The sequence below is a fragment of the Plecotus auritus genome (genome assembly GCF_963455305.1).
Source record: "Plecotus auritus genome assembly, chromosome: 2".
Lineage (NCBI taxonomy): Eukaryota > Metazoa > Chordata > Mammalia > Chiroptera > Vespertilionidae > Plecotus > Plecotus auritus.
In genome coordinates this window covers 122,651,047-122,675,184 of record NC_137771.1, presented here as the reverse complement: position 1 = coordinate 122,675,184, position 24,138 = coordinate 122,651,047, and positions in this window count along the sequence as shown.

The following is a 24,138-nucleotide window of genomic DNA, read 5'->3' as shown; positions in this document are numbered from 1 at the left end:
GAGACTTTGCTTGTGACCCAATATGTGGTCTATCTTTGAAAATGTCCCATGTGCACTTGAGAAGAATGTATATTGTATGGCTTTGGGGTGAAATATTCTGAAGATGTCAATTAAGTTCATCTGATCTAGTGATTTATTTAAGATTGCTGTTTCTTTGCTCATTTTTTTTTTGTCTAGAGCAGCCTTGGGCAAACTATGGCCCACGGGCCGGATCCGGCTGTTCTATCTGGTTCTCTTGCTCTCCCCTCCATTCCTTTACTTTGAATTTATATTAGTTCACACAAACACTCCATCCATGCTTTTGTTCCGGCCCTCCGGTCCAGTTTAAGAACCCATTGTGGCCCTCGAGTCAAAAAGTTTGCCCACCCCTGGTCTAGAATATATATCCAGTGATGTCAGTCAGGTATTAAAGTCCCCTACTATGATTGTATTATTGTTGATCTCTCCCTTGGTATCTACCAGGAATTTTTTTTATGTATTTGGATACTTCTGCTTTGGGTGCATATGTGTTTATCAGGGTTATATCCTCTTGTTGTATGGATCCCTTTAGTATTATGAAGTGGCCTTCCTTATCGCTTGTTATGGCCTTCACTTTGAGGTCTATTTTGTCAGTTATATGTATTGCTAGCCCAGCTTTTTTTTTTTCATTTCCATTTGCCTGAAAGATACTTTTCCATCCCTTCACTTTCAGCCTGGGTGAGTTCTGAGCATAATGGGTCATGTTTTTTTTATCCATTCAGCCACTCAATGTCTTTTAATTGGAGCATTTAGTCCATTTATGTTTAAAGTTATTATTTAGAGGTACTAGTTTGTAGCCATTTTTTTTTGTGCCTGTGTTCCCTCTTCCCTTTTCATTTCTTCTTTTTATACCAGTCTCTTTAGCATTTCTTGCATTGCTGGCTTGTTAGTGATAAACTCCCTTAGCCTTTTTCTCTCTGTGAAGCTCCTTATTTCCCCTTTTATTTTGAATGATAGCCTTGCTGGATAGAGTATTCTTGGATTAAGTCGCTTGCTTTGCATGACTTGGTAAGTTTCCTTCCATTCTTTTCTGGCCTGAATTGTTTCTGTTGAGAAATAATTTGATAATCTATTGGGAGATCTTTTGTACATAAATGTCTGTCTCCTTTGGAGCCCTTAAGATTCTCTCTTTATCATGAACATTTGCCATCATAATTATGACGTGTTTTGGTGTGGGTCTTTTTGGGTTCATCTTGTGTGGGACTCTCTGTGCTTGTGTGACTTTTTTCTTCCCCACATCTGGCAAGTTTTCTGATATTATTTCTTCAAATAGGTTTTCTAACCCTTGTTCCTTTTCCTGTTATCTGGCACCCTTTTTTTCATATGTTGCTTCATTTCATGTTGTTCCAAAGCTCCCTTAGGCTTTCCTCCTGTCTTTTAATTTTTTCTCAAACTGTAGTTCAGTTGGGGTGTGTTTTACTTCCCTGTCTTCTAATTTGCTAATTTGGTACTCCGCTTCTCCTAGGCCATTGTTGAAATATTCCATGGTGTTTTTTATTGCAGCTATATCACTCTTTATTTCTTCTTGATTCTTATATAAGTTGTTGATTTTTTTCCTTCATCTAGTTTATGAATTGTATGACCCTTATTCTGAATTCTTTTTCTGCCATATTGCATGACTCCGTTTCACTTAGCTGCTTTTCTGATGATTCCTCCTTTTCTTTCTTTTGGGGGTTTCTTTGTGTACCCATTTTTGTTCTCACCAAAGGATCTAAGTGTCGAGTTGTGCAGGGGCTGCTCCTTGGGTGGCAGTTGGTCCTTGGGCGGCAGCTGCTCCTCGGCGGTCATGACAGCAGCTTCTCCTCATTTCGCAGCGGCTCGTCTGGTGGGCACTGTTCACATTATTGGTGGCTGCTCTGGATAGTGGGGGGAGGCTGCTTGTGCAGCTTCTGCTCCTTAGGTGGGGTTGGGGTGCTCACGAGGCTGCTGCTCCTCAGACAGGGTAGGGCTGCTTGCAGGGACTGCCTCTACTTGGATGGGGGCAAGCTGCTCACGCCGCTGATGCTCCTGGGACAGGGGTGGGCTGTTCGTGTAGCTGCTGCTCCTCAGACCATGACAGGCTGCTCGGGCAGCTGCTGCTCCTTGAATGAGGGTGGGTGGGCTGCTCGCGGAGCTCCTGCTCCTCAGATGGGAGCAGGCTGCTTGCATGGCTGCTGCTCCTCGGACGGGTGTGGGCTTCTCACACTACTGCTGCTCCTCAGACAGGTACAGGTTGTGTGTGGCTGCTGCTCCTCAATCAGGGGTGGGCTGCTTGCATGGCTGCTGCTCCTTGGGCAGGGGCAGGCTGCTCCTTGGACCAGGTTGGGCTGCTCTTGCAGCTGCTGCATCTTAGACAGGGGTGGGCTGCAAACAGGGCTGCTGTTCCTTGGACAGGGGGGCATGCCATTCACACTGCTGCTGCTCCTTGGATGAGTGCAGGCCGCATGAGGCTGCTGGTCCTCGGCCTGGCGTGGGCTGCTTGTGGGGCTGCTGCTCCTCAGATGGGAACGAGCTGCTCACATGTCTGCTGCTCACAATGTATCAGTGCCCTGAGCTAAAGCATTGGTCCCATTAGAGGGGAGTGTGCTTCAGAACTCACAGGAGCTTGCACCTGGGATGGCTGGAGTTTTGGTGACCGTGGGACCACAGCTGAGGTAGCAGGTCCCTGTCAGGGGTGGCTGTAGAGTCCCAGGTGTTATCTTAGGGCACCCTGGGTGGAGGTGAGGCTGGGCTACCAGTCACAGCAGCTCTCCCCTTCAAAAAGGTGAAGCCGCTGAGGAAGAGCTGGCCAGTGTTTGCAATGGTAGCAGAGGCTACCTAGTTAAGTGAGCCCAGTTAGCCTTCCCCTGAAGGTCCTGCAGGATCTATCTGTGCCTCACTCCCACACACACACGGACACACCCCACATGACCACACACTCCTCTTTTGCTCTCTCACTCACTCATGCTCTCTCCCTCTTTGCCACCTTCTTCCTGCTTCTGTAGTTGGGTCTGGAGTGTTATTGACCCGTTCGTGGATGGAGTCTCCTCTCTGTGTGTCTGGTTATGTGTCTTGCTCTCTAGAACATTGACCAGACAGGATCAAATTCACCTCGAGAAAACATGACATAAAGAGAACAAAACATGAATGTACCTGCATCACCGATAACCCCAATATAAGTGACCACCAGAGAAAAGAAAATTAGGGGAGAGAAAAGAGAGCACAAATGATATCAAAGAGAGAAAAATGGTATGAGAGAAAAGAAAAGGAAGAAAAAGGAAAATATATATATATATATATATTCTGGAGAAACAAACAGGCAAACCAAAACATACAAACACCAAATTCCCAGTAAAGAGGGTGGGGCAGAAACTTATATACAGAATGTAAGGTTAAGAATTGGATTAATATGGTGAGGATCTCAGTTCAGTATAGAGGAAGTAGAAATAGGATGAGTGGATAAGAATAAAGAGAATAAAATAATAATAATAATAATAAATTTTTAAAAAATGATTAAAAAGTAGGATAAAAAATAAAATAAATTTGAATGATGGAAAAATAATAAGAAAAGAAATAGAAAATAAAGAAACAAATGAAAAAAGGAAAATAAAGAAAAAAGAAAAAAAGAGATAAAATAATAATAAAATAAAATAAAATAAAATAAAATAATAAAATAAAATAAAATAAAATAAAATAAAATAAAATAAAATAAAAATGAAAAAGTGAAGTGTCGTTCCTTTGGCTGGTTTAAGATCCCACTCTTCTGTACTATCTGTCGCTTCTCAGTTTCCTGTTGTTGGGACTGAAGGCCTCTCTTTAGGCCAGTCCCTGTGGACTCTCGGGGACTACTCAGATTGTTTTTTGTTTTTTTTGGTATCCTTTTTAACACTCAGGGTGTAGTCTGGGTGTGGCTGTATTGGTTGCCTGGATACTGCAGAGAGAGGCTATCTCTTCAAGAGAAAATGGCTACCTAGGTACCGCGCATGTCAGGTATGACTCAGTTAGACTCGAGGCCACCTCTCCTGGGCCCTCTCCTCACCCCAGCCTCTCCCCAGACTCCACAAGTCTGCACCTCCTCCTGCACCTCAGTCCATATCTGAAAGGTCCTATGAACTAGGTTTAGTGAAGAAAAGCAAAGACTAAAAAGAGGGGAAAGCTGTGCCTCTGCGAGCCCCTCTCCTCCCTGCATGGCATCTTGAAGGGGCTCAGTCTGTTGTGACTGTGGACCCAGATATAGAATCCCCTGCCACCAATAGTCCTGCAGACCTCCTTTCCAGAGTCAGACGCTGTGCCTGATCCAAGGGACATGGCTCAGTGCCATGCAGTTTCCCTCTGACCCTCTGGGCTCAGAGGTCTCGCAGTTCTCTCCAGCCCAGATCCCTGATTTTACCATTCTCCGGGCATCCTCTGTCCTTCCTGGCTGCGAGTTGTCTCACCAGCTGTGTCTACTTTGTCAATTCGATTTAGTTGCTCATTCTTTCTGCTCTGAGACAAGGCTCAGGACACATCTGCCTATTCTGCCACAATTTTGTCTCTCTGGAAAGATTTTCTAGGCACCTGTGGTCAGGGAGGCTGGAGTCTCAGTGTTTGTGGGTTCGTAGTTGAGGCAGCTGGTCCCTGGGTGTTGTGGTTGTAGGGTCCTGGGAGGTATCTGAGGTCTCCCCGGTTGAAGGTAAGGCTGGGCTTCTGATCACAGCTGGCCTCCCCTTCAAGATGGCATGGTCTCTGCTACAAAGCCGGCTGCTCAGGGAGAGATTTCACTAATAGTAGAGACTGCCTGGTTAGGGGAGCCCAGTCCGCCAGTCCCCAACAGTCCCGTTGAATATAGCTGTTTCTCACTCACAAAAACAGACACTCCCCGCACATCCACACACTCTCCTTTCACTCTCTCACTCACACACTGTCTTGCAGCCTGCTGTCACATCGTCAGCAACCTTGGATCCTGCACGGTCTAAATGTTTTTTGTTTTTTTATAAGTTCCTATAAGAGAGAGGTAAGAGAGTCAGACTCAGAGGGAGGTTGAAAGATGCTACAGTGCAGGCTTTGAAGATGGAAAAAGTATCCACAAGCCAAGGAATTCAGATGGGAAAGAGGCAGACAGCATCTGTATTTTTTAAAATTGGGTAGTGACACCTCCAAGACCATGTGGATTCCTGCAACAGAGAGGAATTGACAGGACTGCTCCAGCCATGAAGACAGAAGAGAAATAGTCCAGAGATGGAAGACGCTGATGACGCCTTGCCATACTAGCAGTCAGCAGCTGGACTAAACCAGAGAGGGTCAGACCTGCATTACCACCATTTGTCCACCATCCAGAACTGAAATATCATTGCTGACATGTACACATAAGGAACTGTTTGACATTTAAATTGGGACTCAAAAGAACTGTTGGCCCAGAAAGAAACTCACTACAGACTGATTCATTTGCCTCTCAGAATAACCATTATTGCTTATCTCATTTTCAGTTCTTATAACTGTATTTCTAGTATCACATGATCTCACTCATCTAGGGGAAATAATGAACAACATAAACTGATGAACAAAAACAGACCTGGAGACAGGGAAGCATCGATCAGACTGTCAAACCTCAGAGGGAAGGTATGAGAGGGTGGGGGTAAGGGGGAGAGATCAACCAAAGGACTTGTATGCATGCATATAAGCCTAACCAGTGGTCATGGACAACAGGGGGGTGGGGGCATGCCTGGGGAGGGGTTTGAGATGGGAATGGGGGGATGAGGACAAATATGTGATACCTTAATCAATAAAGAAATTAATAAAATTAAAAAAATAAAATAAATAAAATTGGGTAGCGATAAGAAGCTAATAAGAAATCATTGAGCTGTGAGACAATACTTCTAATTTCCTTTTTTCCTATGAATATTCTGTGGATATTTCCACAGAGGCGAAAAAAAATTTTTTTAAATGATTAGCCCTGAAAAGGGCAAAGGGATGGATGGATTTTTTTTCCTAGAGTCTCCAGAAGGAATGCAGCCCTACTGACACCCTGATTTTAGCCCAATGACACACATCAGACTTCTGACCTCCAAAACTACATGATAATAAATCTATGCTGTTTTAAGCCACTAAATTTATGGTAATTTGTTACAGCAGTAATAAGAAATTAATCCAAGGGCTAAATTGGCTCTGCCCAGTGTATTAGTTCAACACTTAGTATTAATCCACATTAGTATGTGCATTAGTAAGGGTTCTCTAGAGAAAAAGAACTAGGTGTGTGTGTGAGTGTGTGTGTGTAAAGAGAGAGAGAGAGATGATTTTTAAGGAATTGGCTCATGATTTTGAAGCCTGGAAAGTAAAAAATCTGCATGGTAGACCAGCAAGCTGGGGACCCAAGAAAGACTTGATGCTCTAACTTGAACCTGAAGACAATGTGTGGGTAAAATTTTTTCCTCAGGGAATGTCAGTCTTTTTCTCTTAAATGTTCACAACTGATTGGATGAGGCCCACCCACATTATGGTATTGATCTATTTGACTCAAAGTCTACTGATTTAAATGTTAATCTCATCTAAATAAATACCATCCAGACCAGTGTTTGAACAGATATCTGGCTATTGTGGCAAAGTTGCCACCCCAAATGGACCACCACAACATGTCAGGGAGACACAGCTATTGTCATTTGTCACTCTTTTGCCCTGATATAAATGTTAATTTCCAGGGACAAGAAGTAGTTAGATAAACAATGCCAAAAATACAAACTATTTAGGTAATATTTTTCTTGTACTATACCTCTGCTGGGATGATGAGGTTTAGGTTCAACTGCATATTATCTATGACTCAGTGCTCCATATGAAAAATTCAGGCTTTTGAGTTTCTTCCCAAATGGAACATGAGGGAACACCAGCAAGCTCCACTTTTCCATCTACATGTTAAGTATGGATTTGTGTATTGGGTTTCTGAGTGTGTGTGTGTGTGTGTGTGTAGCAAGAACTCCTAGGTATAATTCCAGTATGAGTTTAAAGCTACTGGCAGCACCACATGAAATCTGAGAAAACAGACCTACAAGAAGTAGATCAATAGATAACAAATGGTGCACATGTGTAAATATGTTCTACCTAAATAAAGCCAGTGCTATCCTTGGACTTCTCAGTTATCAACCTCATTAAATTCCTCCTTTTTCTTAAGCCAGTTTGAGTTGAGCTTTTTATTGTTTTCAAGTAAAAGTGTACTGTATATATTAAAATTAATTCCTGCAATGGTGTTTTGTAAAATTAGAACATAGAATGTAAAATAGGCTGAGGAGAAGAGGTAGGTCAATAAAGGTTTTTGATCAACACCTAAAATGATCCCCAGGTCCTTGACATATACCAAGATGAAGTGGCTCCAGAAAAGGTGTGGTCCTCTGAAGGACATCCTCCCCAGTACCTATCTTTTATCAGGACAATGATTCTAGTCTGATTCTTCCTCAGACTAGAACCAGAAGCTATGAGAAAAAAATAATGATGAGTAATGATCTCAGAGAACAGAACCAAAAATGACAACGAGCTTGACTAACCAAAGTTTTCTCTGCCAAAGCAGTATGTCATTGCTTTCCCCACCCCTAGAATAGGATGCATGCTATCAACTGGGATTACAATTGCATTGTTTTCCATTCCCCCTGTTTTTTTATTTTTATTTTTTAAATTTTTTAAAATTATTTTTATTTCTTGATGTTTTTAAATCTTTATTGTTGAAAGTTTTAATATGTCATGTTCCCCTTTCCCCCCATTGACCCCTTCTAGCCTGCCCCTGCCCCTCACCACAGGCCTTCACCACCCTATTGCCTGAGTCCATGGGTTATGCATATATGCATACAAGTCCTTTAGCTGATCTCTTTCCCCTAACCCTTTCTCCCCTAACACACTTTCCCTCTGAGATTCAACAGTCTGTTCCATGCTTCCATGTCTCTGGATCTATTTTGTTCATCAATTTATTTTATTCATTAAATTCCACATATGAGTTAGATCATGTGATACTTGTCTTTCTCTGTCTTATTTCACTTAGCATAATACTCTCCAGGTCCTTCCATGCTGACTCAAAGGATAAGAGATCCTTCTTTTTTAATGCTGCATAGTATTTCATTGTGTAAACAATAAAACAAAATTTTAAATTTAATTTAATTTTTAAAAATATTTACCTTTATTGTTGAAAGTATTACAGATGTCCCCTTGGTTTTTGTTTGTTTGTTTTTGTTTTTCCCATTGATCCCCTCCTTCATGCATCCACCCCCTGAAGACTTTGCCACACTATTGTTTGTGTCCATGGGCTATGCATATAAGTTACCCAGTTAATATCTCCTCCCCCATCTCATTAACTCCACCTTCCCTTTGAAATTCATCAGTCTGTTCATGGTTCTCTTTCATCAGTTTATTTTGTGCATTAGATTCCACATATGAGTGAGATCATGTAATACTTATTTTTCTCTGAGTGGCTTATTTCGCTTACCATAATACTCTCCAGGTCCATCCATACTGTTGCAAATGGTAAGGGTTCCTTCTTTTTTACCTCCAGGTAGTGTTCTATTATGTAAATGTACCACAGCTGTTTTATCCACTCATCTGCTGATGGGCACTTGGGCTGTTTCCAAATCTTAGCTATTATAAATTGTGCTGTTATGAACATAGGGGTGCATATATTCTTTCTGATTGGCCTTTCAGGTTTCTCAGAATATATTCCCATTTGACCCCATGCTTTTTAAATAAATGTTTTGGCTACAATTACTTTGTTCTTTCTCCATCATTGCTCATATGGTGTGTTGGATGGTTAAACATATTAGATAATCATGGGATAATGGGCTCCCAGTGCACATTGAGTATACTGGGATAGTTAAACTTACTCTTTAGTCCTAAGTCCATGGACTATGAGGACCAACATATTTACTAATATATGACTGGGAGGACTGCACATTACTTAGAGATTTTTTTACATGAAGATGGACACATTAGCTAAATGAGACTTTGAACTTTCTTTGAGGTTTCACATTTGAAAATACATGGAGGTGTATCTGTTGTTCCTGTCACTCATTATTCATTTTCTCTTCTTAGAGTCATAGTGCCCTGACTTCCCCACACTCAGCTCTTGTGCTCAGCATAAAGCAGACTCCACCTTGATCTCCAGATGTCCAGTGTGTGACCAAAGTTGAGTCATTCTGCTTATTTAACTTCCCTGATCATAGTATTTGGACCGTGGTTGGGGATATAAGCCAAGTCTGTCCAATTAGGACAATGAGACTCAATTCTGAGACTAATGATTAAGAAAATAGACTCTCTCATCTTTATTGCTATGGGCCTGAATCTTCTGATTCAAATACAGAGCCTGAAAGGAGGGTGGAGAGTGGAAAAGAGAGAGAGAGAAAGAGAGAGAGAGAGAGAGAGAGAGAGAGAGAGAGAGATCGATCCAAAGAAGCTGAAGAAAGAAATTAATTTGGTAACATCGTTTGAACCAAGCTCTTCCAAATAATTCTAATTCTCCAAACAAATATACCCCTAGATATATGTCATAGATTACTTAAGTACTTTTGGCTTAAGTTTTCAGTCACTTGCAAACAAAAGTGTTCTCACTAATAAAATCCCCTTATCCTGTGGGAGTGACTTGCTGGGATGTCTGAGCAAAAGGAACTCTCCAATCTGATGTTCTAACTGCTGTTGTTCTCTGTGGTCAGAAATCTTAGTAGCCACTTCTGTCAACATCTTTCCTTGATTGACAGAAGTAGTCTATTAGGAAATAGACTCTCCCTTTTCAGCTCCCAGTGAGATTAACTCCCAGCCACTCTTACCCAGACAACAGCTCACAATGCACGCTCTAGAAGTAGTTGCTACAATGCCACAAAGCAGAAATTAATTTTTGTCCTTTTTTTTTTTCAAATCTGCAAGCTGTTCATTAAGAACACTGAGAAAGAAAGGTTTGATGATTTTCAGAATTTTACAGCTAGAAGGTAATTTAGTATTTATTTAACAATTCAAATTTATGAGTCATAGATAAGAAATTCATTTAATAAACCCCAAAGAAATGTAGCAATTAAGATTATGTTCAGCAGTGAACAATAAAAGCCCCACATGCAGTAGGTTAAATGAGACAGATGTAGGTTACAAATGGAGTAGGTTAAATGAAACAAGATGATATTTTCTATCATCCAAAGTATATGAAGAATAGCAGTTACTGTGGAGACTGCTCTCTGATCACTAGCAAGCATTCTACCCTCTTCTATTATAAAACTAGAGGCCTGGTGCATGAATTTGTGCATGGGTGGGGTCTGGCTGGCCCACCGTGATTGGGGCCCATCAGGCCAGGCTGGCAGGGGGGATGGGCCGCGGGTGGTTGGCCAGACGGCCCCTCCCCCGATTGGAGTGTTGGGGGTTGATCGGGGGTCGGGCTGGCCGGGGGGGTGGGGGCGGTGATCAGGGCCTGGATCAGGCTGGTTGGCTGCTGCAGTGTGTGTCATAGCCACCTGTTATTCTGGTTGTTCTGGTCATTCCACAGTTCTGGTTGCTGGGCTTTTATATATATATAGACTAGTGGTCCGGTGCACAAAATTCGTGCACTTTAAAAAGGAATTAGAGAAAATATTTTAACATTGCTATTTCCCTTTCTCTATAATAGAAGTGTCAGAGATGAAAGGAAATTAGTAAAATGTATATGAAAATCTCCCTCCTGTCAGAGTCTGGGGCACACCGTGGGACATAGAGTCAAGTCCTCACCTACCACCCGCATGTGCTTCAAAAATGCAGGAGACCCATACTCAGCTGGCCCCACCCCCCACTGTGTGAGACCCAGACCCAGCCGGCCCCACCCCCATCAAGCTCCTCTGGGTTGGGGGATGCAGCCTCAGGTCCCCCAGCCCGGTGCCAGGTGGGGGCTCAGGTCTCCCAGTCTGGTGTCAGGTGGTGAGGCACAGCCTGAGGTCCCCCATCAAGCCCCACAGGGCAGGGAGCGTGGCCTGAGGTCCTTTGCCCCCGCCAGGCACCATGCATCCTCAGGTCTCTGCTGTTCAGTCATGATCTATGGCGTCCTGGCTAATTTGCATATTCCTCTATTATTATGATGATTGTTGTTTGGTTTAGGAGCTGATTATCCAGCTGAATTACATTTCTTAGCTTTTCCATCATTGAGGTGTGGCCATGGTCTCACCCAAACTATGTGAGCAGAATTGACAGGTGCCTTCTGTCATTGCAGGTGTGCTCCTTGAGCTCTCTTCTTCCCACTGGCTTGGCATGGTAAGGATTAAGCAAGCTGGGAGCTGCTTGTTGTGGATGGCAGGGTGCCTGCCATCCTGAGTCCCTGGGTCATTTTATGGCTTACAGACTGATAATCTAGCCTGTGAAAAAAGAAATAAAGTTCTAACTTGTTTGATCCTTTACAATAAGAGGCTTTTTTTTCTATAGAAGCATGAACTCCACCATATTGAATACTGTAGTCCAAGGCTAACAGAGTAGGTGTCAGGTGTTCAGAATCACAAATCTTTCAACTGTGTTGTTCTGTGTTACTTAATGTCCATTGATGATACCTCATGGCCCAAAAGGACCAAAGAAGCACCTGCCATTACATGTACATTTCCAACAGCAGGAAGAGGAAGAAGAAATATAAAAGAGATGGTGCCCCTCCTTTTTAAACGATATTTTCCAAAAGTGCCATATTATACTTCAGCTTACACCTTATTGGAAACACCTTAGTCACTTGGTTGTCTTTCCTTAGTTGCAAGGAAAATGTGTTTTTACATGGCAGCACTGTTCCAGCTATAAAAATCAAGGTTGTTTTACTAAAAAGAATGATAACCGTAGGGAATAAAGTAGCAATTTTTTTTTGCCCAGCTGGAATGGCTCAATTGGTTGAGCATCGTTATGTGCACCTAAGTGTTGCTAGGTTTGATTCCTGGTTAGGGCACATGCCTAGGTTGTAAGTTTGATCTATGGTCAGAGCACTTATGGAAGAGAAACACAACTGATGTTTCTCTCTCACATCAATGTTTCTCTCTCACATCAATGTTACTATCTCTCTCTCTCTCTCTCTCTCTCTCTCTCTCTCTTCCTCTCTCTAAGCATGTCCTCTGGTGAGGATTAAAACACTGCAATTTTTCATATAAAGAGAAAATTAATATTTAAATTTTCACCAAAAAGAAGAAATAAAAAAAAATAATGAATTTCAGTATGGACCTGGTAGAAATGGAGAACTATCAGAATTATTCCCAACCTGAACCATCAGAGGGCCACAGTAAGAAAGTTCCTAAAATCTTCAGCAAAATTCCTCCTACAAGGAATGACAAACACCAGTTCCAGTTTCAACCTCTGCAATATTGTAAAGGAGACCTAAATAAGTCATAAGTTGGTTAGGAGCTCACTTAGACCAGACCAAAGTTGGGAACTTCCTTACAAGGACAGTGGAGATCAGGAGTTCCTATGAAGAGCTTTTTATTTTTTGTTTGACCTATGTGAAGGACACTCTGTAAGCAAGGCTATCCCACAGGCCATCAGCCCTTCTGCCCCCTCCGAGTATTTTGCCTTGTTTTAAATAAGTGATATCCATGTGACAATTTTGGCTTAGATTATGCTGTCATATTTCTAAGGGAAATATTTTTAGAGTATTTCAGATTAAGCCTCATTAAGTGCCTCAGTATTATCCCAACTTTGTTTCTGGGCATATAGTTCAAAACACTTACAAATTGAGTAATAGTTTCAGCTCTGGATATCTCAATGCTTCTTAATGTACATGTGCTAGCAGCTAGGTGCTCAAACATTAATAATTATCCTGGAACAAGAGCATAAGAGTAGACAAAATGTAATCCAAGTATGAGTTACTGACAGTCCTTCAGTCTTTGTGACTCCTTAGGGTCTTCTGATATGGCTCTGGGAGTTGGTTACTATAGATGATAGATAGATGATAGATAGATAGATGATAGATAGATAGATAGATAATAGATAATGATAGATGATAGATAGATAGATAGATAGATAGATAGATAGATAGATAGATAATAAATAGATGATAGATAGAACCTTCTGATCCCACATAACTTGTGAGGACCATCATTCTCTGCCCTTGTTTTCAAGGATTTACAGAAAGCTTACTTTTTTTCTTATTACCTCTCATTCCAGTTTATTTACCTCCCATCACTGGATTTTTTCATCCCCCCTGCCATAGGCTCAAACAATTGAACACTATTTTCTAATGTAACTACAAACACAGGGTTAAAATAAAAATTCTCTTGCTTTGCAGAACAGTTCAGTTTTCTTGTCCTCACTCTTCTTCCTTCAAGAATTTCCCTAGGACTTCATTTGACCCAATCAGAAACGATCATCAAGGTATTTTGCTAAACAAAGGCAAGATTCTAGGTCTGAAAATAACAGTCTTGCCTTAAACATCATCATAAATTCTTAGGCGTGGCTTGCATACTTGCTCATTTCTATAGATGAAAGATAATATTATGATTTATTTTTCTACTAACATCTCATGACAAAAGACAATAGAGTTGTAATTTTTCATTTTAAATATATAATTTTCTTTATATGAAAATTTATATATAATAACTGATAAAAATTGTTCTATAACAATATAATATTAATACTTCATTTTAGTAATAATAATAATAAATCTGTTATGTGTAGAGTTCCTGGCAGGTGTCAAGTGCTGCTCTAGCACTTTGTATCCTTCACTCATTTAACACACAATGAAAATTATAAACATAGTGTTATTGCAGGCTGATATGTTCCTTTAGGCATCTGTGTTCTTTGAGAAGTAAGATGACTTGCCTTGCTCCATCCTGCCAAATCCCTCTGGGATCTCTCTGGCTGTCCAGCTGTCCCTCTCAGCCCATGGCAGCTCAAAGGGTACATCTCCATTATCAGTACTCAGTCTAGATTTACTAGGTTTATGGTACTGGAAAATTTTTAAAATATGTTTTTGTTGATTTTAGAGAGGAAGGGAGATGGAGAGAGAGAAATATCAGTAATAAGAAAGAATCATCGATCAGCTGCCTCCTGCATGCCCCCCCCCCCCCCACTGGGGATCCAGCCTGCAACCCAGGCATGTGCCCTGACTGGGAATTGAACCATTACCTCCTGATTCATGGGTCGATGCTCAACCACTGAGCAACACTGGAAGAGCAGTTACTGCAAATTTACTAGGTGTACCGGTTAATAATGCAGATTTTGTAATCAAAGAAAACAAGATAATTTCAAGAGAAACATCAAAAGTGCTTTATTCAAAGTAATGTCCCTTGCTAGCTACACATTTCCCCATCTTTCAGGTAATTTGTGGATACCGTCCTAATAGAACTTTCCTTGTTTTGAGGCAAACCATTCAGAGACCCAATTTTCCACTTCTTCATATGTTTTGAAGTGCTGCTCAGAAAGTCCGTGCCATCGATCGAAAAAAGTGGTAATCTGAAGGAGCAAAGTCTGGTGAATACGGCGGGTGGGTTAATACTTCCCAGGCAAGATCTTTTAACATGTCTTTAACTGGTTTTGAAGTGTGTGATGGCGTGTCATCATGAAGCAAAATTACTTTTCCGTGTCTTCTGGCCCATTCTGGTCATTTCACGATCACAGCGTGGTTCAAATTGATTATTTGTTGTCAGTAGCGATCAGTATTAATGGTTTCACCTCTTTTTAGAAGCTCATAATACTCCACACCTTCCTGATCCCACCAAACGCAGATCATTGTCTTCTTTCTGAAGTGATTTGGTCTTGCAGTCAATGTTGATGGTTGACCTGGATCAACCCTGGATCAACATGATTCTGTGCATTTGTGATTCTCAAAATAAATCCACTTTTCATCACCAGTCACAATTTGATGCAAAAAAGACTTTCTTTTGTGCCGTTGAAGCAACATTTTACTGATGACTTTTCAGTTTTCCATTTGTCTTTTGTTCAGTTGATGTGGGTGGCACCCATTTTTCTTCCTTTAAAATCTTTCCCATTGCTTGTGAATTATAGGAAATTGTTTGCTGAGCAATGTTTAATCTTTCTGCAAGTTGTTTTTGAGTTTGACAATCATCTTCATCCAATGATCCTTGTAATTGTTGGCCTTCAAACTTTTTTTTTTTTGGTTTACCTGGACGTTCTCTTTCATATAGAAATCATCACTTTTAAAGCATTTAAACCAGCGTTCACAAGTATCCTAAAATGGAGCGTGTTCACCATAAGCTACCCAAAGTATATGATAACTTTTTCTTTGAAATAATGAATTAAAACTTCCTGCAAATGCTCTTTTTTGGGCATGAAATTTGACATTTTTAAGTGTAAAAATATCAATGATGTTAACACGTGCAGCAAATTTGACATATGAAGTTTTGAAGCTTGCTGTTAATACAACAAAATAGCATACATATCAAAACACATATATATCCCTGACTGGTTTGGCTCAGTGGATAGAGCGTCGGCCTGCGGACTGAAGGGTCCTGGGTTCGATTCCGGTCAAGGGCATGTACCTGGGTTGCGGGCACATCCCCAGAGGGAGGTGTGCAGGAGGCAGCTGATCGATGTTTCTCTCTCATCGATGTTTCTAACTATCTATCCTCTCCCTTTCCTCGCTGTAAGAAATCAATAAAATATATTTAAAAAAACACACATATATATCAACATATGTGTAATTCCATCTATTGAAAAAAATCCGCATAAAACTTGGTCCACTCCACTCAGCCCACATCAACAGTCATCCTTTTTCTGAAAAAGGATTAAGCAAAAAATTTCTTACCTGATTGCACTCTCTCCACCTCAAGAGGTGGACCTCTGCCGGAAACCAATCATTCTACCACTAATAGAAAGATGTGGCCAGGAAACTGGGAAAGCTGGTCAACAACCTTAATTGTTTTGATCACTCACTGTTTAGTTGAAACATTGTTAGCTGAAGCAGCCTCCACCTGTTTGTTTCATGTGAATTTCTGTTATTGGAATTTCCTGCCTAAAGGTTATGGGCGTATCCCATAGTCTCAATAAAAGGGATTGCAAGGCCAGAGCAAGGGGTAGTCCTTCCACTAGAGTTGGGCTCCCACCTGGCCCCCAATATTTCCAAATTAATACTTTTCCAAGTCTCTTTTCATTTGTGTGCGGCCTTCTCCAGAACCCGAACCCTGAACTGGAACCCTGAACCACGCGGGATGTGAAAAGGGGTTCCCACAGACCTCCTAGGCACAACAAGGACACACTATTCAGCCAAGAAAAGGGGAGCTGGCAGCTGTGCTCTTCACCATTTCCCAGGACTGCCTTCCAACCCATGCCAATGCTGATGCTTTATTCTGGGGCTGTCCTCGTAGGAATATAAATTTTACTACCACCAGGAGCTGCCATGAGAGCTTGTTAAACAGGACAAGAATTAACATTTTCATTTAATATGCCCTCACTTTGGAAATGCTTTATGACTGACTTGACATTTCCCCAGCAACCCATTCTCTTTTAGGGAAGGAGAGGTAAAATACTTGACATTCACTTCATAGAGTGATTTGGAATAATACTAAGGTAAATTCTGAGATGTTTCTCAAACTAGTTGGAGGAAATTAGCAGAATGCTACCATGTGGCCACACCCTGTGTTCCCCTAAGAAGAGACACTAAATGGATATAGTCTGGAGAAGATGACTAAAAGCTGGGTAATGTATAGCAAGAACATGTATATTCCCTTCTAATGACCTAATTTCTCTTAGAACCTGACTTTGTTACCTTTTAGGGTGGGCTAGTAGACCTTTCACCCTATATAATTTCTATTCCTCAAATGACAGCACATTTCCTGGGGGAAAATGAAACAAAACAGTTTCCTGGAACATTTTGTGTATATTTAATTTACAAATTTGACACAATTCTAGATTTCCTATTCTCTCCATTAAAAAAAAATGTTTGTAATTTTTAAAAAAAGCTTGAAGACTAACTTAGATAAACAAATAAAAACTATCTAAACAGTATTGAGTAGATTAGATATCTGGCTACATTAAGGCATGGGCATACCCAACATAGCATCCCTACTAAAATATTTTACAAGCATTGTAAACCCAATTATGTCTAAAGTATAACTCATGCGCCATCATATCTCTGTGAATTCCTTACTATTCATCTGGTCATATGCCCAGAATGCTGGAAGTCTCTATTAACACCCCCAGTATTCAAGCCACCATCAAGTTCTTTGATTTGACCTCCAAAATATCCTGAGATTTTTACACTTTCTCCTCCCCGCAGGCCTGCCTTAGGACAAGGTTCTCCTGTCTCTTGTCCTGTTTTACATCTGTGATCCACATGGTAACCAAAATTACCTTTGAAAAATGCAAATATGATTGTGGATTTTCCCTCTTAAAATCCATCAATGACTTTTACATTGCTCTTAGGACAAATAGCAAAGTCCTAATCACAATCTTAAGGCCCTCATCTAAACCAATTCCTGGTCTGTTGGAGTGTTGCTCATGTCCTAGTTTGTAGGAACGCTTGTGTGTTTGTGTACACATGTGGATATGTGTTGGTATACTTTATAAAATTGTTATAGTAGAAATAGGAAATTGTCATCTTTTTATTTTACCCTATGTTCGTGTTGTTGTCCCATTGATTTGTGTCTTTCTTTTTTTGTTTTGTTAATCCTCACCTGAGAATATTTTCTCCATTGATTTTTAGAGAGTGGAAGGGAGGGAGCGAGACACACAGAGAGAAACATCGATGCCAAAGAGACACATTGATTGGTTGCCTCCCACACATGCCTGACGTGGGGGCTGGAGCCTGCAACTGAGGTACCTGCCCTTGACCAGAAATGAAACCTGTACTCTTCAGTCCATGGCCGAGGCTCCAACTACAGAGCCAAACGGGCTAGGGCTGATTTGTGTCTTAATACCAGAGAAACCTTAATGTCACTGAAAATTAACTGTTATCCGCTGGTGTCCTTCCAGGATCCTGCAGATAAGTGATTCACCTGCATCAAGTTCAAGCTCAGTGCTGCACAAGCCGTTTTCAGCTTCCACTGGCCACTGAGCATCCTTCTATGGAGAAACCTTCTTGTCCAGAGCTTTAGCTTCTGGAAAGTGCTTAATCATTGCAGTTGCAATTCCTGGGCCGGTGCTGTTTCTGGGTGCCTAGGGCTGCTTCTCCAGGGTAATGGCCCTCAACCTGTTAAGGTATCCCCTCCCTCTTTGTAATATCCGGTCATAAGATTAATGGCTCAAATGTGATGCCACATGCAAGCACCCTGATAAGATCTGACTTAATGAAAAGCAAGCAGAGACTTTCTTCTGAAAACATATGTCTTCTGAGAAATTCAAAGCAAATTGGAGACAGCATGTAAAATGTCTAAGGAAAAGAAAAAGTTCTAAATGAGAACATTTATCATCATCATAGATTCATGTGGGCTGTCAAGACACAATAAAGATTTTAACTCATTTTGTCTCTGGCCGCCTTTTCCACAAAGACCTTCATTAACAAAACTCGTTGCTTGACCTGTTTCTGCTCAGCCACATCTCCCACCATGGAGGACAGGCTGTGAAATATATTTTTTCAAATGGATGTCATTGATTTTAATATACCTTTAATAATATTACAGCTTAGTGTTTTAATTACTTATACTTTTTGATACTTCCGCCCTCCAGCAATTTTATCTAATAAATCTGATTAAGTGCAATAGACTCTGACACCCAATAGGTATTGGACATACAGCATATGTTAGGGAAAGACCATTTTCTCTGTGGTGAATTCACAAATGGGTCAAAGGTGTGCCCCAAGGAACCCAGTCACTCTGGCCTGCTGTCCACAGAAGGAAGAGGCTTTTGTAGGCTCAGCTGCAGTGACACATTCTTCTTGGCTCTGTGGCAGCACCACCAGAATCTTTGACTTACTGTTTAGATGACAGCTTCATTCTGCCATGAGCCAGTTCTGCATTGTCTACCTTAGTCTTATGCAACACTCTTCTGTGCTTTGTTAGCTCTCCGTGCTTATCATTAATATTTAGCTTATATTCCAGTTAATTCCATTTGTTTGCATTTAGCTCACTGTTACAGGTTGAATTGTGTCCCTCCAAATTAATATGTTGAAATCCTAACACACACTCTCTCAGTCTGTGAGCTTTTTTGGAAATAGAATTGTTTCTGATATAATTAGCTAAGTTAAGACAAGGTGATCCTGGAGTAGGGTGCACTCTTAATCCAATGTAAAATGTTTCCTTACACAAAGGGGAAATTTGGACATACACTAGTCCAGAAGGAAGCTAATGTGAAGACAGAGAGAGCAGCATCTATAGCAGGGGTGGGCAAACTTTTTGACTCGAGGGCCACAATGGGTTCTTAAACTGGACTGGAGGGCTGGAACAAAAGCATGGATGGAGTGTTTGTGTGAACTAATATAAATTCAAAGTAAAGGAGCAGAGTGGAGAGCAAGAGAACCCTCCACTCTTTCGGCTCCGCGGGCCGGATAGAACAGCCGAACTGGCCAGATCTGGCCCGCGGGCTGTAGTTTGCCCATGGCTGATCTATAGCCAAGGGACACCTGCGGCTACCAGGATCTAGGAGAGAGTCAAGGAACAGATTCTCTCACAGTCCTTAGAAAGGGCTACCACTGCCAATCTTTTTTTTTTAAATCCTCACCCAAGGATATGTTTTCCATTGATTTTTCAGAGTGGAAGGGAGGGAGGTTGGGGAAAGGGGAAAGAGAGAAACATCAATTTGTTGCATACAACTGACATATGAATGTTGCATACAACTTGACTGGGAATTAAAACACAAGACTTCAGTCTGTGAGCCAATGCTCTAACCACTGAAAAAAACTGGCCAGGGCATAACACTGCCAATCTTGATTTCACAGCTAGCCACTAGGACTTCAAGACAATAAATATCTGTTGTTCTAAGCTATCCCTTGTGATACTTTGTTAAGGCAGCCATAGGAAACTAATACACCCACCAATGGATAAATTTTGTAAGGATAAAATTTAACTTTATTCATCTTTGTAATAAGCATGAGGTACTTAATAAATGGCTTATTAAATTTAATCATATGAGAGGTGAAGAATAGTAAGGCACAAAGCTGATCTGTTGGAAATTAAAACTGGACAATGGTAAAGTATGAACTCTTCCATTACTGGGGAGATGGGATGGAGCGGGGAACAATACCAAGGGACAGAAATTTTATCAGGGATGGTTCAAGTCCATAGTCAAGAATGGCAAGCAAGTCTTAAGCAGACCTTTAGATGTGTGCCTTACAATACTGGGGAAGCAGGCAGGTAGGCTCAAAGAAATCATGCAAGGCCAAGCCCTAGGACCAGTCTACATTTATTCCGCTATCGTACAATGGGACAAGAAATTCAAGAACACAGTGGTGTGGCTCAAGGGAAAACAGTGCTCTCTCTGGAGATAAAACTTATTTCAAAAACTGGAAAGCAGATTACAGGAGACACCTTGGACACAGAAGAAAGTATTGGGACTAAAAAACTGGAATTCTTCAGAAAATCTCACATGTTGGAGACCTGGGAAGCCTCACATGACCTGATGTTGAATAAGGACCCAGTTTGCACTGGGGGTCCAGCTAAAGACAGATCTGTCTCAAGATGGTCTTTGAAAAGCTCTACTTTCGTCCGGCCAGCATGGCTCAGTGGTTGAGAATCGACCTATAATCCAGGAGATAACAATTTGATTCCAAGTCAGGGCGCATGTCCGGATTGCTGGCTTGATCCCTAGTGTGGGGTATGCAGAAGGCAGCCAATCGATGACTCTCTCATCAATGATGTTTCTATCTCTCTCTCTTTCCCTTCCTCTCTGAAATCAATAAAAATATATTTAAAAAATAAAAAAACTCTAGTTTCTACATGGTTACAATAGACTTACCAGAGTCTGGGATAAAGCAATTTGATATAGTCCACTTACTTTTGGTGTCAGTTCATGTCTAATTAAAGTAAATAACTCTAATTATAAACCAGTGATTGACTCAAGAAGTTGCAAAGTGGCTGCTCCTATTATGCAAACAGCTTATAGGAATTTTCCATTAGGCCTATACACTTGGCCTGATTTCCATTTTTTAAAGTTTGAATTAGTTGTTAAAATGACCACTCAGGAGGCTTAGTTGAGGTGTTGCTTCTCATTTATGACACTGGCCTGGCCCCATCATTTATGCTCCTGATCTTGGACTTTAAGTTTAGCATGGAACCAACTGATTAAATCTCTTCATTTTCCTTAACACTTTAAAAATTCTTTTCAAGTAGGATATAGAATAATGTTGGCCTAAATTGCTTTAATTTACATATATCTAAATGTAAATTCTAAGACTAAATTCCAGAGAAAAAAAAATCATAACTGTCCTACTTGAAACAAACATTTGCAGTGTAAAAATGTCTAGATGAAAATAAAGCATGGCTAAGCCAGATGGACCATGAAGTGACATAACTAATAGGGTTTTTTTAAAAAGCAATTGATTTTATGATTTTTGTTAACAAGTGAGGATCATAGAAAACTTAAAAATATAGAACATTATAAAGAAAAAGATCACCCATAATCGCACTACCCAAACACAGCAACTGTTGAGATATTTCAGTTTTTTCTCTATGTGGAACATCATTCCCTCCCCCCTCCTTTTAGATTTAATCAGAGCCTCACCAGCAGGATTAGAAGAAAGGCTCAGGCATGCTAATCCTATGGTGCATGGAAGTGGGATGGAATGATGTTTTACAAGAAAAGTTTTATGTGATCTTTTGCAATCAAGAATATTTTGGAAAGGGACTTTTTTCTTCATTTCATACTGGTCACTACAATTATCTAACTTTTTAGAGCCAGACATAGGGATATTTGATATAGCCTCTCAGTCCATGGTTTTTAATATTTAGCCCTATCACCCCTTTTTATCCCAACTCCTCACCACACACTTGCACTATTACTTGTAGGTTGCACTATTACTTGTAGGTTGGATGTCACCATGGATGTAGGCATTTGTCTCCATTAATGAGGAACCTGGAAAAAAAATCTCAGCTACTTCCCAGTGATGGGAGAAGATCCATAAACTTCTTAACACTTCTTCTGTTTCCATCTCCTCTCCTCTAAAAATATTTGACTTCTAGCCACCACACCCTACAACCTGTCATAACCTCTGGGAGGCTGGGTGGAGGTGGGAATGGGGTTCACTGATTGTCTGGCAACTTCTACTTTGGGCCCTACCACAAAATCTTAGCTGAGATAAGAAAATACAGAGACTGGGTGATCTTTTTGAAATGGCAAGAAAAAGACACACAGGAGTAACCCTAACAGATAATATGTTACTAAATTTTTCTGCCATATATTTACATTTTTTAATATATTTTTATTGACTTCAGAGAGGAAGGAAGAGGGAGAGAGAGATAGAAACATCAATGATTTATCAGGTGCCTCCTGCATGCCCCCCACTGGGGATGAAACCTGCAACTCGGTCATGTGCCCTGATGGGGAATCGAACTGTGACCTCCTGTTTTATAGGTTGATGCTCAACCACTTAGCCACACAGACTGGGCTGCCATATATTTTTGGTAGAACTAAAGTGATACTATATATACAATTCTAAATTTTATGTTTTATCTATATTATAATTAAGCATTTTTGAATATTGTTAAAAACTCTAAGCAAACATGATTAAGAACCACATAGGGTTTAAGCACGAGTGTGCATTTATGCATGTAACATTGCAATAGGCAACGAAGTGTAGGAGCCATGAGAGCAAGTTGTGCAACCAGACTGTCTGGATTTTAATCCCAGCACTGCCACCTATTACTAACATAATTTAGGTAAGTTAACCTCCCTGAGCCTCAGTATCTTCATCTATAAATGGGCATGATAGCAATATGTATTCATGTTGTGAAAATTTAATGAGCCAATATATGTAAAGCCCTGAGAAGAGTGATTTGTGGACTCAAGAAATCCTGACTATTGTTTCAGTACATTGCCATGCTGTGTCATTAAGATATGGACTCTAGATAGCCAGCCCTCAGTTGGAATCTGAGCTCTATCATCTGAACTGGGTAAATTACCTAGATTCTCTGAACTTCAGCTTTCTTACCTATAAAATAAAAATAGTTGCACATCTTTTCAGAGTTCTTGTACCAATTAACTACAACATTAAAGGCAAATTCCACAGCACAATTCCTGGCATAAATGAAGTGTTCAATACATTATAACTTAATCTTTCCACATCCCCTGTGCTTGAAAGAAAGCCTTCTAAATAGTAAGCACTCAAAAAATACTTGTTGAATACACGTCTATTGATTAAAGAGCTGGTTCATTACATACTTATGTTAATGTAAATGTTTATATAGATCTGAAATGATACACATTAAGTTACCATGTGGAATAAGATTGGTGAGAGTTAAAGTTTACAAGGATAATAAATTTACATTTTACTTTTATTGTTTAAAAATAATTTTAAAATAATTAAACCTACAAAATAAGGCAAGAACTGGGTCTCATAGCATCCTGGGTTTAGTGGACCATCACAATTCTACAAGTAGCATTAAGGAAGAAGTTGAGTGGCATATTTTTTCCATATCTTTCTAAGATATTTTATTTTATTTTTGTTAGTGTATGCTTAGTTTCTGACTAGTCCTTTTTTATATCTTTGACTTTCTCACTTAAAATCCTTGAAGATTACTTATGAAGATCCTTGAGTAACCTTATAACAATGGTTTTGAACTCTGTATCCAGTAGTTTGCTTGTTTCCATTTCTTTCATTTGTGACATGTTTCTTTGTCTCCCCATTTTTGCTGCTTCCCTGTGTTTGTTTCTATGTATTAGGTACAGCTGCTATGTCTACTGGAACTGGTAGAGTTACCTTGTGTAGTAGGCTTCCTGTAGGGCCCCATGGCTCAGCCTCCCATTCTCCTGAGCTGGGCACTCTAGGTATGTCCCTGTGTGGGCCGTATGCACAGTTTTGTAGTTGAGCCTTGATTGCTGTTGGTGTCTCTGGGAGGAATTGACTGCCAGGCCAATTGACTGTGGGGACCAGCTGTGACTACAGTGGGAGAGCTGCTTTGGATGAGACACCCCTATGGAGCAGGACTTGCTTCAGTGGGACTTTGGTGCTCACCGAGTCTGACCCTTGAGTGTGTCGCTTATTGATGTGTAGAGTTGTAATCTGCTAGGGCCTCCAGAGAGGTGCAAAGTCAGCCACTGTCTGGGGCCACCCAACAGGAGCTATTTATATTGGGCTTAAAGGTGCCCAGGTGAGGCCCAGCCGCAAAGCAAGGCAGGCTGCTTTTTTTATCAATTTGA